The following is a 6,000-nucleotide window of genomic DNA, read 5'->3' on the forward strand; positions in this document are numbered from 1 at the left end:
GAGACACCAGTCAGTGTACAGATATCTCCCTGAGAGAGAGAGAGGGGACTGAGAGACACCAGTCAGTGTACAGATATCTCCCTGAGAGAGAGAGGGGGGACTGAGAGACACCAGTCAGTGTACAGATATCTCCCTAAGAGAGAGAGAGAGGGGACTGAGAGACACCAGTCAGTGTACAGATATCTCCCTGAGAGAGAGAGAGAGAGGACTGAGAGACACCAGTCAGTGTACAGATATCTCCCTGAGAGAGAGAGAGGGGACTGAGAGACACCAGTCAGTGTACAGCTAAAACCCCTTGATGTCAAATTGAGCATGGAGGCCGCGTGACCAAAAACAATGTTACTTGGCAATTTTAAATTAAAAATCACTCAGTCATATCGTAGCTTGGTCTAATGCAGATGCAGATGTGAATAATGTCTAACATAGACACTGTTCTAGATTTTCACACTAGCCCAATTTAGCAACTTGTGACGCTAGTGGGTGTTTGCAGTGATTGCTGTGAACAGAATGTGTCTGCTGTGTGTTTCATGGGGATGTGGGCGAGACACAGAAAAACTGTCCTGCCTAATTAAAAATGGAAAGGGAACAGACAGAAATGCACAGGGAGTTTGCTGAAGTTTGCAAATACTTTGAGAATAAAGATTGTAAGTAAACCCCACCCACAAGTACTACTAGAACACACAGCATTGATTTGATTTTCCTCAGAATGGATTCATATAAACACTGATAAATATGGTTAAATATTCCAAACACTCTCTGCCTGTGCGATAAGGACTGCTGTCCTTTGACAATGAGTAAATGAATGAAAAACAAATCCAAGGTCGCAGCTTCCAGGTTTGGGAGGATCTGGGTGTATTTTGAAAAGTTGATGGACAGAAAGGGATGCAGGTGACAATGGTTGGAATGTAAGTAGACTAACATGATTCCCAACCTAATGCTGTGGAGAATGGAGCTTCAAATCCTCTGCACCATGGCAGATGGTGAAATTTGATTTCATTATTAATCTGTCATTAAAACCTGGTCTAATCACAGAAATTTTATGAGGTCATTTGATCCATTGTGCCTGCATCAGCTCTTCAAGGAAGCATTATTAATCTGGTGCCAATCTTCTGCCATTTCCCAATTTCCCTGCACACTATTTCTATCCAATTAGCCATCCATGCAGCTGTTTCTCAATTGGTTATGGACGCTCATTTGATTCACTAATGGCCTTCATCTCCCATTCTCACCCAGTTCCTCTTACCCGTGACTCCAGATCCACAGCGAAGCCGTTGACTCCTAACCACTCTCTACAATGGCCCACTCTGTTCAAGGGCAATTAGGGCTGGGCAATGAATGCAGGCCCAACTCCAGTGAACAAATTTTAAAAAAAAGACGTTGGCCTATCTTTTAGACAAGGCCATGATTATTATTTGCTCTGCCATTCATGGTCGTGTTCCAGCTGCATGGATCCAAAACTCCAGACTTCCTTCCTGAATCTTCCCTTCCTCTCACTCCTCCTTTCAGACACTCCTGAAAACCCACCTGGTGGACTGAGTTTTCGGTGACTTCTCTTGACCCTTGTCTAGGGTGTCAAATGATTGTGTGATAATGCTCTGGTAAAGCATTGTGGGGTGTTTTGCTGCATTGAAGGGTGTCCTCTGAATGCAAGTTGTTGTTGTCATTTGTTGAGGTGCACCCCAGGAGTCAGCGATTGGACAGGCTATGACAGGTTTGCTGCAGTCCCTTCAGGCAGGGGACACCAAAGCATCCAGGCCTCTGCTACATATTCCAGATGGTTGAGCGTGCCCATCAAAATGTTCCTGTCTTGTCATAGAATATAACAAACCTCAGTGGGTGCCTAGAATATTATAGCCACCCTCAGTGTATCATCTGCAATGTCTATGTAACTACTGGGCCATGCAGGAATACAATACCCTGATTTCAATCAGAATTGAGTTACTGTCCCTCCAAGTGGAAGAAGATATCAATGAGAGAAGAGGGTATAGTTCCTCAGTCCATGCACCCCCTGCTCTCCCCAAGTGATTAGCTTCCAGTGTCTGTTCACCTGATGAAAGGCAATTGGTGGGACCTAGGGGACATCACCCAGCCCAGTCAGATTCCCTGCTCCCTCCCAATCCCATTCCCCCAGAGAGGCTAAACTCCCCTCCACCCAATTGGTGGGACCTAGGGGACATCACCCAGCTCAGTCAGATTCCCTGCTCCCTCCCAACCCCATTCCCCCAGAGAGGCTAAACTCCCCTCGACCCAATTGGTGGGACCTAGGGGACATCACCCAGCCCAGTCAGATTCCCTGCTCCCTCCCAACCCCATTCCCCCAGAGAGGCTAAACTCCCTTCGACCCAATTGTTTTCTTTTTGTCACAAAATTGTGAATCTTTTGCATCTAACAGCCTGCTTAGGCAATGCACCTTTGAATTATTGGATTGGCTCCTGCCTCAGGTCAATTTTAGTCGAGCACAGAGAAGGATATGGGCTTTCCATGCAGGCTCGATCTCCAGCCATGGTAGTTAGACCAAAGGGTCTTGGCACTCCAAGAAGTGGTCAAGTGTAATGCCACAGGGTTAGAATCCACGTCCCCAGGTTCATGCTTTTCAAAAGTATGGACTCCAATCCTGTCATGGCAACTACACAGGATTTAAAATTAACAAGGAAAGCTCTGGAATTAGTTCTTCCGATGTAGCAACCTGAGCCAGGAGGCCCAGCTTCAAAGCTCCACCTGCTGTAGAGATAGAACATAGAGCATAGAACAATACAGCGCAGAACAGGCCCTTCGGCAGATGCATGAAAGCATCTCTGAACAGGTTGATTAGGGGAAAAAAATCTTTAAAAGCCTGCAGTTGAAAACTAGTCTCAATGATGTTAGCCATGAAGCTATTGTCCATTGTTGTTAAACCCATCAGATTGACTAATGCCCTTTAATGAAGGAAACTTGACCTTCCTTAGCCATTCCAGCTCTTAGATGTCATCTGTAACAGCTCGGCTAATCTCTCAGTTCATGGGCAATTAGGGTCTTGCCAGTGACACCAATGTCCCATAAACAAACCCAAAAAAAACACCCTAGGTGAGACGCTGCGTTGTGGGAGAAGACCCTCTAAATTAGGTTTATTTAGGTACTCAGGCTATAAAAGAACAGGAATACAGTGAAAGGTGCACAATGTCACCAAGGCATGGCACTGTATAAAGTACAAAGTTTTCTTTGTTCTTTAAGACATTTTTGGTATGGAAGGGCAAAATGTGTTGGCGCAGGTTTGGAGGGCCAAAGGCCCTGTTCCTCTCCTGCAATGTTCTTTATTCTTTGTACAGATCTTAAGTATGAGAAAGAGAGAAAATAAAGAAAAACAATTTACACTGCATTGCAGATAATACAATGTTAGCCTCCATAAGGACAGCAGTGCAGAACTACCTCAGGCCCTCCTTCCTGGTAAGTTTGGGACTTGAAAGTTATCCCCAGGCTGACACTCAGTCTGAAGACGTGTTTGAGTAAATGAGGTCTCCCAAATATCAGCTTAAATCTATATTGTGTCATCTGTTTCCACTCTCCTGTTTTAAAGTTAAAGTAATCCTCCACGCTTGCATCATCTGTATCAGTTTGCATTTTATTCACCTTCAGGAGATTTTCATAATCCTCTTTGTAGGGCTTAAGCATCTCCAACCTTCTGTCATGGCTCCTCCCAAATCATGCACACACTGGATGCTGAGATTGAGCTCTGCGAGGCCGGTTGAACTCAGGCATCGAAGAGGGCATTGGATGGTTATGTGGCATGCAGAGATATAGGGCAAAGGCAGGAAATTAGCACAAGGATATAGGGCCGATGTGGGCAGGATGAGCTGAATGGCCTCTTCCTGTACTGTAATATTGTGGTTGGAAAGATTGAAGATGCTTTCTGGCATAACAGTAATGCCATTGGGCTAGTAAGTCAGAGATTTAACAAAATAAAACAGAAAGCGGTAAAATTCTGTGGAGAGGAGAAAAGAGAATTAACACTTTGAGTTTGCTATGACACATCTTTGGAATGGAAGGAGTTTGGAAAAATGGTGCTTTTTATGTTATCAATAATGGAGTGGAAGGAAAAAATGGAATAGATGGGAACATGTCCAGATTTAAAGTTAAATGAGCGCTAGTGGTACTAAAGGAGTGATATAGACGAAAAACTGGTGTTAATAGTAGAAAATAGGTCAGCTCTGCTGATAGCAAACCCATGTAGGTAGAGCAATCATTCAGAGACAAAGGCCAATTCTCTGACGACATCCCACCGCATCAGTTGGTGGAATTTAAGTTCAAATAATACATCTTGAATTTTATTAAAAAGCTGCTCTCAGTAATGGCGACAAATAGCTCACTGTGGCACAAACACAATTAGTTGGCTAATATCTTTTAGGGAAGGAAATTTGCAACCTCTACCCGGTCTGACCTACATGTGACTCCAGACCCACAGCAATGTGGTTGACTCTTAACTGTCCTCTGAACTGGCTCCAGCAAGCCACTCAGTTCAAGGGCAATTAGGGATGGTCATTAGATATTGATCCTACCATTGATGTCCACATCCCATATAGAACATAGAACATTACAGCACAGTACAGGCCCTTCGGCCCTCGATGTTGTGCCGACCTGTCATATCGATCTCAAGCCCATCTAACCTACACTATTCCATGTATGTCCATATGCTTATCCAATGATGACTTAAATGTACCTAAAGTTGGCGAATCTACTACCGTTGCAGGCAAAGCGTTCCATTCCCTTACTACTCTCTGAGTAAAGAAACTACCTCTGACATCTGTTCTATATCTTTCACCCCTCAATTTAAAGCTATGCCCCCTCGTGCTCGCCGTCACCATCCTAGGAAAAAGGCTCTCCCTATCCACCCTATCTAACCCTCTGATTATTTTATGTGTTTCAATTAAGTCACCTCTCAACCTTCTTCTCTCTAATGAAAACAGCCTCAAGTCCCTCAGCCTTTCCTCGTAAGACCTTCCCTCCATACCAGGCAACATCCTAGTAAATCTCCTCTGCACCCTTTCCAAAGCTTCCACATCCTTCTTATAATGCAGTGACCAGAACTGTACACAATACTCCAAGTGCGGCCGCACCAGAGTTTTGTACAGCTTCACCATAACCTCTTGGCTTGGGAACTCGATTCCTCTATTAATAAAAGCTAAAACACTGTATGCCTTCTTAACAGCCCTGTCAACCTGGGTGGCAACTTTCAAGGATCTGTGTACATGGACACCGAGATCTCTCTGCTCATCTACACTACTAAGAATCTTACCATTAGCCCAGTACTTTGTCTTCTGGTTACTCCTACCAAAGTGCATCACCTCACACTTGTCTGCATTAAACTCCATTTGCCACCTCTCAGCCCAGCTCTGCAGCTTATCTATGTCTCTCTGCAACCTACAGCATCCTTTGTCACTATCCACAACTCCACCGACCTTAGTGTCGTCTGCAAATTTACTCACACATTCTTCTATGCCTTCATCTAGGTCATTTATAAAAATGACAAACAGCAGTGGACCCAACAAGTCCCACGGCAGAATAAAGAAAAATAAGGGGGATGCTATGGGGTTGATCTAAAGTAACCCTTTCCCCTCTTACATGAGTCCAGTGGGATAGATGTAGAGATGTTTCACTTGTGTGGGTAGACCAGAACTGAGGGTAAAAACTATAAGATAGTCACAAATAAATCCAGTAGCAAACTCAGAAGAAGGTTCTTCCTCCAGTGAGTGGTGGAACTCACTCCCACTCGAATGGTTGAGGCCAATAGCGTTGATGCAGTTAAGAGGAAGACATGGAGAATCAAAGATTGCAAATAGGGTGAGATGAAGAGGAGCGGGAGAAGGTTTGTGCAGAACATTGATGCCAGCAAGGATCAGCTTGGCCGAATGTCCTATTACTGTGCAGTATATTCAGAATGGTGGAGGAGGAAGGGAAGCCTGCCAGGGCTGGGTTTGCACATTCCAGGGAGGAGAGGATTGCTCTCTGAAGACTGATTGAGTGGAA

Source organism: Stegostoma tigrinum, chromosome 38, assembly GCF_030684315.1.
Source record: "Stegostoma tigrinum isolate sSteTig4 chromosome 38, sSteTig4.hap1, whole genome shotgun sequence".
NCBI lineage: Eukaryota > Metazoa > Chordata > Chondrichthyes > Orectolobiformes > Stegostomatidae > Stegostoma > Stegostoma tigrinum.